This window comes from Pseudorca crassidens, chromosome 12 (genome assembly GCF_039906515.1).
Source record: "Pseudorca crassidens isolate mPseCra1 chromosome 12, mPseCra1.hap1, whole genome shotgun sequence".
NCBI classification, from domain to species: domain Eukaryota; kingdom Metazoa; phylum Chordata; class Mammalia; order Artiodactyla; family Delphinidae; genus Pseudorca; species Pseudorca crassidens.
The window spans coordinates 17,846,676-17,861,075 of record NC_090307.1 but is presented as its reverse complement, the minus strand read 5'-3'; the positions used below and the strand labels follow the sequence as shown (position 1 = coordinate 17,861,075).

Genomic DNA, 14,400 nt, shown 5'->3' with positions numbered 1-14,400 from the left:
TATTTTTGTGTATCGTTTTAGGCAGTGTCCTAATTTCATACTTTTACATGTACCTGTCCAGTTTTCCCAGTACCACTTATTGAACAGGCTGTCTTTGTTCCACTGTATATTCTTGCCTCCTTTATCAAAGATAAGGTGACCATATGTGCATGGGTTTACCTCTGGGCTTTCTATCCTGTTCCATTGATCTATATTTCTGTTTTGTGACAGTACCATACTGTCTTGATTACTGTAGCTTTGTAGTATAGTCTAAAGTCAGGGAGCCTGATTCCTCCAGCTCCATTTTTCGTTCTCAAGATTGCTTTGGCTATTTGAGGTCTTTTGTGTTTCCATACAAATTGTGAAATTTTTTGTTCTAGTTCTGTGAAAAATGCCAGTGGTAGTTTGATAGGGATTGCATTGAATCTGTAGATTGCTTTGAGTAGTAGAGTCATTTTCACAATGTTGATTCTTCCAATCCAAGAACATGGTATATCTCTCCCTCTATTTGTATCATCTTTAATTTCTTTTTTTTTTTTTTTTTTTTGCGGTACGCGGGCCTCTCACTGTTGTGGCCTCTCCCGTTGTGAAGCACAGGCTGCGGACACGCAGGCCCAGTGGCCATGGCTCACGGGCCCAGCCGCTCCGCAGCATGTGGGATCTTCCCGGACCGGGGCACGAACCCATGTCCCCTGCACCGGCAGGCAGACTCTCAACCACTGCACCACCAGGGAAGCCCTCATCTTTAATTTCTTTCATCAGTGTCTTATAATTTTCTGTATACAGGTCTTTTGTCTCCTTAGGTAGGTTTTTACCTAGATATTTTATTCTTTTTGTTGCAATGGTAAATGGGAGTGTTTTCTTAATTTCACTTTCAGATTTTTCATCATTAGTGTATAGGAATGTAAGAGATTTCTGTGCATTAATTTTGTATCCTGATAATTTACCACATTCATTGATTAGCTCTAGTAGTTTTTTGGTAGCATATTTAGGATTCTCTATGTATAGTATCATGTCATCTGCAAACAGGGACAGCTTTACTTCTTCTTTTCCGATTTGGATTCCTTTTATTTCTTTTTCTTCTCTGTTTGCTGTGGCCAACACTTCCAAAACTATGTTTAATAATAGTGGTGAGAGTGGGCAACCTTGTCTTGTTCCTGATCTTAGTGGAAATGCTTTCAGTTTTTCACTATTGAGGACGATGTTGGCTGTGGGTTTGTCATAGATGGCCTTTATTGAGGAAAGTTCCCTCTATGCCTACTTTCTGCAGGGCTTTTATCATAAATGGGTGTTGAATTTTGTCGAAAGCTTTCTCTGCATCTATTGAGATGATCATATGGTTTTTCACCTTCAGTTTGTTAATATGGTGTATCATGTTGATTGATTTGCATATATTGAAGAATCCTTGCATTCCTGGTATAAACCCCACTTGATCATGGTGTATGACCCTTTAAATGTGCTGTTGGATTCTGTTTGCTAGTATTTTGTTGAGGATTTTTGCATCTATGTTCATCAGTGATATTGGCCTGTAGTTTTCTTTCTTTGTGACATCTGTGTTTGGTTTTGGAATCAGGGTGATGGTGGTCTCGTAGAATGAGTTTGGGAGTGTTCCTCCCTCTGCTACATTTTGGAAGAGTTTTAGAAGGATAGGTGTTAGCTCTTCTCTAAATGTTTGGTAGAATTCGACTGTGAAGCCATCTGGTCCTGGGCTTTTGTTTGTTAGAAGATTTTTAATCACAGTTTCAATTTCAGTGCTTGTGATTGGTCTGTTCATATTTTCTATTTCTTCCTGGTTCAGTCTTGGCAGGTTGTGCATTTCTAAGAATTTCTTCCATGTTGTCCATTTTATTGGCATAGATTTTCTTGTAGTAATCTCTCATGATCCTTTGTATTTCTGCAGTATCAGTTGTTACTTCTCCTTTTTCATTTCTAATTCTATTGACTCTTCTCCCTTATTTCCTTGATGAGTCTGGCTAATGGTTTATCAATTTTGTTTATCTTCTCAAAGAACCAGCTTTTAGTTTTATTGATCTTTGCTATCATTTCGTTCATTTGTTTTTCATTTATTTCTGATCTGATCTTTATGATTTCTTTCCTTCTGCTAACTTTGGGGTTTTTTTGTTCTTCTTTCTCTAATTGCTTTAGGTTCAAGATTCGGTTGTTTATTTGAGATGTTTCCTGTTTCTTAAGGTAGGATTGTATTGCTATAAACTTTCCTCTTAGAACTGCTTTTGCTGCATCCCATAGGTTTTGGGTTGTCGTGTCTCCATTGTCATTTGTTTCTAGGTATTTTTTGATTTCCTCTTTGATTCCTTCAGTGATCTCTTCGTTATTAAGTAGTGTATTGTTTAGCCTCCATGTGTTTGTATTTTTTACAGATCTTTTCCTGTAATTGATATCTAGTCTTATAGTGTTGTGGTCGGAAAAGGTACTTGATATGATTTCAATTTTATTAAATTTACCAAGGCTTGACTTGAGACCCAAGATATGATCTATCCTGGAGAATGTTCCATGAGCAGTTGAGAAAACTGTGTATTCTGTTGTTTTTGGATGGAATGTCCTATAAATATCAATTAAGTCCATCTTGTTTAACGTATCATTTAAAGCTTGTGTTTCCTTATTTATTTTCATTTTGGATTATCTGTCCATTGGTGAAAGTGGGGTTGTTAAAGTCCCATATTATGAATCTGTTACTGTTGATTTCCCCTTTTATGGCTGTTAGTATTTGCCTTATGTATTGAGGTGCTCCTATGTTGGGTGTATAAATATTTACAATTGTTATATCTTCTTCTTGGATCGATCCCTTGATCTTTATGTAGTATCCTTCTTTGTCTCTTGTAATAGTCTTTATTTTAAAGTCTATTTTGTCTGATATTAGAATTGCTACTCCAGCTTTCTTTTGATTTCCATTTGCATGGAATATATTTTTCCATCCCCTCACTTTCAGTCTGTATGTGTCCCTAGGTCTGAAGTGGGTCTCTTGTAGACAGCATATATATGGGTCTTGTTTTTGTATCCATTCAGCCGGTCTGTGTCTTTTGGTGGGCGCATTTAATCCATTTACATTTAAGGTAGTTATCGATATGTATGTTCGTATTCCCATTTTCTTAATTGTTTTGGGTTTATTATTGTAGGTCTTTTCCTTCTCTTGTGTTTCTTGCCTGCAGAAGTTCCTTTAGCATTTGTTGTAAAGCTGGTTTGGTGGTGCTGAACTCTCTCAGCTTTTGCTTGTCTGTAAAGGTTTTAATTTCTCCATCAAATCTGAATGAGATCCTTGCTGGGTAGAGTAATCTTGGTTGTAGGTTTTTCTCCTTCATCACTTTAAATATGTCCTGCCACTCCCTTCTGGCTTGCAGCGTTTCTGCTGAAAAATCAGCTGTTAGCCTAATGGGGATTCCCTTGTGTGTTATTTGTTGTTTTTCCCTTGCTGCTTTTAATGTGTTTTCTTTGTATTTAATTTTTGATAGTTTGATTAATATGTGTCTTGGCGTGTTTCTCCTTGGATTTACCCTGTATGGGACTCCCTGTGCTTCCTGGACTTGATTAACTATTTCCTTTCCCATATTAGGGAAGTTTTCAACTATAATCTCTTCAAATATTTTCTCAGTCCCTTTCTTTTTCTCTTCGTCTTCTGGGACCCTTATAATTCCAATATTGGTGCATTTAATGTTGTCTCTGAGGTCTCTGAGACTGTCCTCAGTTCTTTTCATTCTTTTTTCTTTATTCTGCTCTGCAGTAGTTATTTCCACTATTTTATCTTCCAGGTCACTTATCCATTCTTCTGCCTCAGTTATTCTGCTATTGATCCCTTCTAGAGTATTTTTCATTTCATTTATTGTGTTGTTCATCGTTGCTTGTTTCCTCTTTAGTTCTTCTAGGTCCTTGTTAAATGTTCCTTGCATTTTCTCTATTCTATTTCCAAGATTTTGGATCATCTTTACTATCATTATTCTGAATCCTTTTTCAGGTAGACTGCCTATATTCTCTTCATTTGTTAGGTCTGGTGGGTTTTTATCTTGCTCCTTCATCTGCTGTGTGTTTTTCTGTCTTCTCATTTTGCTTAACTTACTGTGGTTGGAGTCTCCTTTTCACAGGCTGCAAGTTCGTAGTTCCCATTGTTTTTGGTGTCTGTTTCCAGTGGCTAAGGTTGGTTCAGTGACTTGTGTAGGCTTCCTGGTGGAGGGTACTAGTTCCTGTGTTCCGGTTGATGTGGCTGGATCTTGTCTTTCTGGTGGGCAGGTCCACATCTGGTGGTGTGTTTTGGGGTGTTTGTGGCCTTATTATGATTTTAGGCAGCCTCTCTGCTAATGGATGGGGCTGTGTTCCTGTCTTGCTAGTTGTCTGGCATAGGGTGTCCAGCACTGTAGCTTGCTGGTCATTGAGTGAAGCTGGGTGTTGGTGTTGAGATGGAGATCTCTGGGAGATTTTCACCATTTGATATTACGTGGAGCTGGGAGGTCTCTTGTGGACCAGTGTCCTGAAGTTGGCTGTCCCACCTCAGAGGCACAGCCCTGACGCCTGGCTGGAGCACCAAGAACCTTTCATCCACACGGAAAAAGAGGAAAAGGGGAAAAAATAATATATCTTGCTCCCAAAGTCCACCTCCTCAATTTGGAATGATTCATTGTCTATTCAGGTATTCTGCAGATGTAGGGTACATCAAGTTGATTGTGGAGCTTTAATCTGCTGCTCCTGAGCCTGCTGGGAGAGATTTCCCTCTCTCTTCTGTGTTCGCACAGTTCCCGGGGTTCAGCTTTGGATTTGGACCCGCCTCTGCGTGTAGGTCGCCTGAGGGCGTCTGTTCTTCGCTCAGACAGGACGGGGTTAAAGAAGCCGCTGATTCGGGGGCTCTGGCTCACTCAGGCCGGGGGGAGGGAGGAGGACGTAGTGTGGGACGAGCCTGCGGCAGCAGAGGCCAGCGTGACGTTGCACCAGCCTGAGGCACGCCATGCATTCTCCCGGGGAAGTTGTCCCTGGATCCCGGGACCCTGACAGTGGCGGGCAGCACAGGCTCCCCGGAAGGGAGGTGTGCAGAGTGACCTGTGCTCGCACACAGGCTTCTTGGTGGCAGCAGCAGCAGCCTTAGCGTCCCATGCCCGTCTCTGGTGTCCGCGCTGATAGCTGTGGCTCACCCCCGTCTCTGGAGCTTGTTTAGGCGGTGCTCTGAATCCCCTCTCCTCACGCACCCTGAAACAATGGTCTCTTGCCTCTTCGGCAGCTCTAGACGTTTTCCCAGACTCCCTCCCGGCTAGCCGTGGTGCACTAACTCCCTACAGGCTTTGTTCACGCCACCAACCCCAGTCCTCTCCCTGCGCTCTGACCGAAGCCCGAGCCTCAGCTCCCAACCCCAGCCGCCCCGGCGGGTGAGCAAACAAGCCTCTCAGGCTGGTGAGTGCTGGTCGGCACCGATCCTCTGTGCGGGAATCTCTCCGCTTTGCCCTCTGCACCCCTGTTGCTGCGCCCTCCTCCGCGGATCCAAAGCTTTCCCCCTCCGCCACCTGCAGTCTCCGCCAGCGAAGGGGCTTCCTAGTGTGTGGAAACCTTTCCTCCTTCACGGCTCCCTCCCACTGGTGCAGGTCCCGTCCCTATTCTTTTGTCTCTGTTTTTTCTTTTTCTTTTGCCCTACCCAGGTACGTGGGGAGTTTCTTGCCTTTTGGGAGGTCTGAGGTCTTCTGCCAGCGTTCAGTAGGTGTTCTGTAGGAGTTGTTCCACGTGTAGATGTATTTCTGATGTATTTGTGGGGAGGAAGATGATCTCCGCGTCTTACTCTTCCACCATCTTCTCAAATCCTCCAAACAACTTTTTGATTGCCAAATGCTTTTCAAACTTGAGTGTAGTGGTTCTCAAACTTTTGGTCTCAGAACCCCTTAAAAATTGAAGACTGTGAAGAATTTTTGTTTATAAAAGTTGTATCTATAAATTTTTAATATATTAGAAATTAAAACTGAGATTTTTAAAATAATATTTATTGACTTATTTAATAATAAAATACTCAATTCGTGTTGATATAAAAACTTATTTTTGTGAAAAATAACTACTTGCCAAAACAGAAAAACTACTGAGAAATGTAGCATTGCTTAACATTTTTGCAGATTTCTTTAATGTCTGGCTTAATAGAAGACAGATGGATTTTTATATCTGCACATGTCTTTAATCTGTTACCATATGTTGTTTTAGTTGAAGTTTATGGTGAAAATCTGGCCTTGCATAGATATATAGTTGAAAAAGGGAGTCATATTTCAATAGCCTTTTAAAATAATTGTGCATCTTCTTTGGTAGTTCACCAAAACTCAACATGTAATCGTTTTTTAAAGGTTAGCTGCAATGTGGAATTTGTAATTTTAATGAACTTTTCATACTGTTACGTTCCATCCATTGGGTGGATCTTTGAGTGGTTTTGTGAGTGTGTCTTTCACCCATGCATGATTTTATAACATTATGCACTTGTCTTTGGAAAATCTTGGTTTGAATTATATGTAAATTCTCCATATACGGTCACATTGCAATCCACAATATCAGAACCTCTTATTTGCTAATATCGCTGCTGATCTCATAAAAAAAAAAGTCAGTGAGTATTGGGAAGCCAGATTCTATTTTCCAAAATTTCTACTTGAAAGCTTGAATTTTATCATTGGCAACAAATTCTGTCAGTTGCTTTCCTGGATGGGAACAAAGCAGTTCATTTTCAAGAAAATGTCTGCCAAATACCCGAGTCCAAATAATCATAGTTTCTCTGTTGGTTATACTTTCAGTGAAAGTGAAGAAACAGCTAGTTAAGCTTGCACCTCAGTCTTCCAAGCGTTTTCCCCTGAGACACCAATCCTATTTCCTTTGACATTAGAAGTGCTTTATGTATACTTCCCATTCTGTCACAGTGAATAATAAAACAACATGTACTCAAGGGTCAAAATTTAAATAAGATTAATAATTTTTACTGCTTCATCAAGGATATTCTTAAGTGGAAACACTTGGTTGTTTTATTTACTACCAGTGCATGGCAGTGAAGTGTATAATGATGCCTAGTACAGTTTGGTGCCACTGCCTTGATTCAGACTGAAGTACCAGCAGTTTTACCCATCACTGTATACCATCAATGCCAGTTCAACACAATGAAAAGACCATATGACATCTCAGGAGTTTTACAAAAATAGTTTTGATCTCACACACTTCCCAATAGGAGCATAAGGCCCCCAAGGCGTCCGCAGACCACACTTGGTGGAGAACCTCTGATTCAGTGGAACCTTTGGTTGCACTGAAATATGAAACTTACTTCTTCTTTCTGAAAACTCTTCTGTTTTCTGCATGCTCTGTATCCCGAAGTCATAACCTTTCCTAGGATCCAGTACTTGGGGAGAAGGTAGGGTAGACAGGAAGATCTGGGATTAGTTTTTTTGAGGCTCAGTACAAATCCTGAAACTTATTCTACTTACTTTAAAGGACTCTTCACTTTTCTGGGGATTCCTGGCTCTCCTCTCCTCTTTCTGGGGATTCCTGGCTCTCCTGGCTCTCCTCAATGCTGCTGGCCCCAGAAGGGGGCCTCCTTAAAGAATCCTAGATGTTTGGTGTTACCCACAGTACCGTGATACATGACACCTGGCAGCAAAACTGTGTATCATTGGGCTTACGTTACAGATGATATCCTATTAAATGTGTCAGGCATTCTTCAAGTCCCAATCTCAGTTCACTATGCTCAGGGCACATCAGTCATTTTTCTATTACTTGAATAAGGACAAACTTATTTCTACCTCTGTGCACTGTGCTAGGTTGGGCCAGTGTGGGCCGTTCAGCTCCATCCGGTCAGTCAGGGTCTCTGCCCGCCCTCAAAGGCCTTGAAGTTGGCTTGGCAGAGACAGAGCAGAAAATCAGAGAAATGTCGCAACACTATGATAGAAGGGTATCCAGGACACAGAGAAGATTCCCAGGTGCTGTGATGGGAGGGACACAAAGCGGGGGACCTGGCAGGTGTGCACAGTAGTTAAAAGGAGGACTGGTGATGTTTTAGCTGTAATGACCCATATGGGAAGATAATCTAAAAAAGAGGGGATATATGTATATGTGTAACTGATTCATTTTGCTGTACAGCAGAAACTAACACAACATTGTAAATCAACTCTACTCCAATAAAAATGTGTTAAAAATGCTAAAAAAGAAAAAGAGAAAAATAAAAAAAGATGAGTGATTGTTTATCAGCCAGAGAAATCCTCTGACTGCAAACCCTAAGCCATTTCCATATGCAAAATTGGCTGTCACTGAATGAAATACTACATTAAATGCGATTATAAATCTCTGACCAATGAATCAATGATCACTTTGCAAAAATTATAGTGTGTATTCTTTTCCATTGCATATTTCACTGCTAAGAATGAAGAAATTCTCAATCATAGACCCGAGCAATATATTTGATGTCTTAGCTACTTGGACTTCTTAGTAGGTATTAAAAAGACAGGAGTAGGAGTAAGGAGGAAACTAACTTTAAAGAACTCAGGATGTAAATTTCTCTAATTTACTGTAAATGGATAAATCACCTAAGTCTTTGTAGTATAGACATTGAAATCTAAAGTATTTTTTATGGTTTTCCTGGATTTAACTGATTATCTCTCAATTGGCCTTTTAATATGATTTTCATAGAAAACGTACTTTATATTAAAACACTTTTTTTTTTTTTTTGCGGTACGCGGGCCTCTCACTGCTGTGGCCCCTCCCGTCGCGGAGCACAGGCTCCAGACACGCAGGCTCAGCGGCCATGGCTCGCGGGCCCAGCCGCTCCGCAGCATGTGGGATCTTCCCAGACCGGGGCACGAACCCGTGTCCTCTGCATCGGCAGGCGGACTCCCAACCACTGTGCCACCAGGGAAGCCCTATGTTAAAACACTTTTATTCACCAGCATCCTCTAGATGTAATTATTGCTTACCAACAGTTCTTCCATTGAAAGATACTGGCACAGTGGCATACCATACAGCCATTAAAAAGGTTGAGGGCAATCCATTTCTACTGACGTGGAAAGATGCCAGTGTAAGATAAATTTAAAGAGAAACTAGCAAAGTTTCAGAAAAGTATGTAAAATAAAATCATTTTTGAAGCAGAAAACTGTATGTAAGGATTGATATTCAGGCATGTACATGCAGATATACATATGAAGTGGGGAAAAAGTCTGGAAAGTCACACCCCAAAGTGTTTCTTATGGTTACCTCAGGTGGTGGAGGGGGTTTGTCATAAAGGATAACTTTCCTTTCTTAACTGTTTATTTTTCTATAGTCTCTGTTTCTTTTTTACAGTGTGTATTCCTTTAAAATTGGATGTACTATATTAGAATAATTCAAATTAAAAAAATCATTGGGAAAACATTAAAGCTATAACATAGATAAGATACAAAAAATTCAGAGTAAAATAAGTATTTAAAGTTTTGAACTGAATGAGGGAAAAAAATCCAGACAAAGAGTTAAAAGTCTGTATTTTCAGACATAGTTTACCTTTTCTTAAACTTTGTTATTATGTAGACAGACTGATTGATTCTGCTTTTCAAGTGAAAAGCTGAATCAGCTCTGTTCATTCTAAATGGGCACTTAAAATCCAGTAAGAAAATGAATACTGTCTACTTAGAACAGTGCATGAGCTCATTTTTTTAAAAAACCTCCTCCAAATCTTTGGTTTGTGCTTATCTTGGATGATGATAACAATAATGGGATGTAAAACAGCGTCTATCCTAACTTCCAGTAAAATTCTTAAATTAGTTACTATTTTATAGGATGTCTTTTATAATAAACATAGATGTTACTCCTACACTCATATGAGTAGAAATCCTTCTAAAACCATTTTAGTCCATATGCCTAGTCCTAAAAACTCCCCAACAGACGACTGTCTTTCAATATTAAAGTTCTTGATGAAAAAACAAATCTCTAAAGCTTCTGGAAGTATTCCATTTCACTGTATAACAGAAAGAATATTAAATTTTCACACTGTTGGAAATGATAGAGAAGAGTTGCAAACCAAAGTCTATATCATTTGTATTAGCAACTTTAAGCTGAAACTGAGATAATTTGTTATTATCAGGTTATATCTGCAAATCACAAGTGTTTAAGGAATAGGCAAGTTTAAACTATTTGGGGGAACTCATTTCCCTTATTTATTAGCATGTTATTAGCACTTACTTGCCCTAGAAAAATAGTAAAACAATACACCTTTTATATCCTTTCTGTGGTGTATATTCAGAGATGCAAATGGTGATGATGATGATAATTATTACAGCTACTAAAGTGTGTACTTACTATAGTAAGTACTTATTATGTGTCAGGAATGGTTCTAAGAACTTTACATGTATTAACTCATTTAGTCCTCATGACAATTATATCAGGTGCTATTATTGTTCCCATTTTATGGATGAGGAAGCCGAGGCATAGGTAAGTTACCTAATTTGCTCAAGGTCACACAATTAGTAGGTGGAAGAGTCAGGTGATAAGAGACGTGTCTCTCAGCCATCATACAACACACGCTTAACAGGCGTGGTATTTTTCCTTGCAGAAACTCTGCTTCCAGTTCTCCTTCTAACACCCCAGCTACAGCATGCCTATAGCAAGTTTTTTCAGAAGGAAAGTAGTTCACCAATTAAATACTTAGTGGTGGTGTTCAGGCGATGAACACCTATCGATGATTTTACAATGTGCAAGATGCTGAGTGGGAAGTTGTGACTCTTAAGTGGAATTTGCCAGTGTCCATCACCATCCCAGAATGAGGTCTCTTTACATTTTGTCTTTTGAACTAGTGCCCATCACTGGAATGAAGCACTTCTAGAAAACATTCCCCCACCCTCCACTGCTCACACCCCCCAAAACTAACACAGGTCCCCTTGAGCTGATGCCTTCACCAAAGCCGCTTTCGTGTCTCTGAAGCGTTCAAACATCTTAGCAGCGTGGAGACCGGAGTTCTGTCGGGGGAGGTGTACAAACATGTCTGCAAGATGTTTCCTCCTCTACAAAGCGCCCTCCTTGGTTGCAGCTCTGACATCCCTGAGGGCTGTTGAGCAGTGCTCTGAGAACCGACTCCTGAATCTTTTAGGCCGTGGCTTCTCACGTGGGCGCCCTCAGAAGAGCTCTTTCCCATCCCATCCTGGCCAAAAAGGGGACAAGGGTGTTGTCATTGGTACCTTCTCGTTGTCAAACTGTACGTTGCTCCACCACAGAAGGCCTGCCGTTCTTCCCTGCAGAACAGCTTTGCCTGTGTTGAGGGCTCAGATCTTGTCCAGGGGTTATTGGGAGCACATCATGGGTACTGAGGAGTCTCTCTCCTCATCGAGTAGGCACGATGAATAAAGGGAGGCAGTGTGTTGATTAGAGTTTCAATAAATTTTGTTTTCATTAATATAAAAAATCTGCATGCATATCCTGCAGAGTGCAATCAAATGAACCAATCTAAAAAGTTATTTCATGCAAATTAAAACAAAAATGTGATAGCAATTTTTCCTTGTATTGGCCAAAAAAGTAGAAAATTTGATAATATCAAGTGGGGTCACTCTTTTACGGGGAATTGAAGGTAATCAAAATTTTAAATGTGTGTATGCTTGGATTTCCCTGGTGGCGCAGTGGTTAAGAATCCGCCTGCCAATGCAGGGGACACGGATTCGAGCCCTGGCCCGGGAAGATCCCACATGCCACGGAGCAACTAAGCCCATGCGCTACAACTACTGAGGCTGAGCTCTAGAGCCCGCGAGCCACAACTACTGAGCCCGTGTGCCACAACTACTGAAGCCCCTGCGCCTAGAGCCTGTGCTCCACAACAAGACTAGCTCCCGTAGTAAGAAGCCTGCACACCACAACGAAGAGTAGCCCCTGTTTGCCGCAACTAGAGAAAGCCCACACCCAGCAACGAAAACCCACCACAGCCAATAAATAAATAAAAATTTTAAAATAATAAAATAAAATAAAATGTGTGTATGCTTTAATTCAGAATGTTGCTTTGGGGAATCTATCCTACAGAAATACTCACCTACGTATACAAGAATCTATGTTTAATATAACTTAAATGTCAGAAAGGGAAGAGTTAAATAATGGAGTATGAATGCACAGGGGTACAATGCAGGTGTGAGAAAGGATGACGTGGATTCATTTATACTGATGTGGGAGGATGTTCCATGAACTATTGAGGGAAGAAAAGGAAGTTGTAGAATAATAGATGTAATATGATACTATTTTTGTAATAAACATTAGAAAAAGCTGGGAAGATCCACCAAATTGTTAACAGTAATTAACCCTTGGTGAAGGAGGGGGTATGAGAGGAGAGACTTACTTTTTACTATACATATACATATATGTATACGTATACATATATGTATACGTATACATATACACTAATATATACATATACACTAATACATATTAGTGGTGGTTTTTTACAAGTGTATATTGTAAAATGCACTTGTATGCATACATATATGCATACATTATATGTATACATGTATACTACATATACACTAATATGTACATATACGTATACACTAATACATATTAGTGGTGTTTTTTTACAAGTGCATATTGCCTTAATACCTTTTAAACAAAGAGTCCAAAGTTTTTGAGCCATTTTAAATCAACATCAAGAATTTGTAAAAGCAACTAGATAAGAATTGCTCCTAATACCTCAGCTACTCCTGGAAATACATATACCAGTTCTCAGGACAGTGCCTGTTACACAGTTTGTCCTCAGTAGTAGTGACTTGTAACTAGTTATAAATCGTACTTATAGCTCATACATTCTATTCCTTACATCCTTAGATTTTAGATGGGCTCATTTTAGCTGGAGATGAATTTTGGATTAGTTGAAGAGTGTTCCTTGTTGTATTTTAATGCTCAAGGACACTATATACAGTATTAACATCCTGAAATCATTGCGGATTATCAAAGTCATAGTTGAGAAAGTGATTTTACAGGTTTCTGTCTTTCTCCTAAATCATATCTCTGTTGAGAGTTGCATGTTTCCTCTTCCTATATTTTTCCAAATTGACATTTAAGTTTCACACAAATTTCTCTTATTTGAGGGCCATTTTTAATAAAAATAAAAAAGGTCATTAATTCAAGGGAGACTATAAGCAGAGAATACCAAAGTTGTTTAGATTTAGGTATTGGGTGCTTGGCAAACTCTTAAGCAACATGATTTGCTCCAGGATCCCACCCTGGAGTGGACCCAATACACATTTGTGTTTCACATCATAAACCGCCCAGTTATGAGTGGGTGGCACCCTGTTGTGTGTTACTTCTGAGGAGTTGATGTCACAAATATGCTTTGGAGAAATATAATAACCTATTCTATTATTTAGTAATGATCGATAGTTGATTATTTCTTTTAATTATGTTTTGTGTGATACCATGTTCAGTGAAATTTATGTGTGCCTATATAAATACCTGGCAAATTCTTAGAATAATTTTATTCCCAGAACATTTATACCAGAAATACCTACTTTATTGTATGTATCATTATTTAGACTATATTTGCCTTCTTGAGTTTCAGACCAAATAATCTTTTCTAGTTCCCCAAGACACAATTAAATAATTTCCATTATGCAACCGTCAGTCTCATGCAATGTACTCAGACTTCAAGGGCCTTTACAGATATCTTTTTGTAAATCTGCAATTGTTTGTCTCAATTGAAAATACATTTTTTAGAAGGGTCATGGGGCTGCTTTCTGTTTCTTGATTTCTGCCTAAATTTATAGACAGTTTTGATTTCCTTTGTTGTTTATACCAATTATTATTTTAGACCTTATGAAATATTCAGTGGTCTTAAAACTTGATATGTTTAGCCTAGTTTATAAAGCAGTCACTGAAGGAGAAGCATAGTGATTTGGACTTCCTACAGCATTAAACTTCGTACTGCTGTATGCTGCTTGATTGGACCCTGTTTATGTATTCATACACAAAAAAGTCTCTGATGGAGGGAAACAAGCAATAAACAAAAAATTATTGTTTAATATCAAAAAGATGATAAATACAATAAAGAAAAAATAGGATATTGGACTCAAGAGTAGTGGAGGAAAGGCTGCTGTATTAAATAGGATGGCCCATAAAGGCCTTCCTTATCGAGATAACCTTGGGACAGAGACCTAAATGAAGCAAGGGCACAAGCCCTGGAGATACCGGGCAGATGAGATTTTCAAGCAGAGGGAATAGCAAACGTTAAACTCCAAAGTGGGTACACTCTCGGAATATTCACGAAAGCATAAGGAGATCAGTATGACCAGAGCAGAGCAAGCAAAGGGAATAGGAAGTCCGAGAGGTGTTAGGGCCAGATCACGTAGGGCCAGATCTTGAAGGACGGTTGTGAACACACAGGAGAGGTGATCTGATTTATGGCTGAAAAGGATCACTCTGGCTGCACGTGGACAGTAATGAAAGCAAGGAGATCAGTGACTTCAAAATTTTTGGATGATGACCACC

The 14,400-nt window shown here is 39.6% G+C and overlaps 1 protein-coding gene across 7 annotated transcripts in view; it reads left to right on the top strand.

The window, feature by feature from the left end:
* The window catches only part of WDR7 (WD repeat domain 7), a 388,004-nt gene that overhangs the window by 283,979 nt on the left and 89,625 nt on the right, over positions 1-14,400 (top strand). The window lies entirely within an intron of this gene.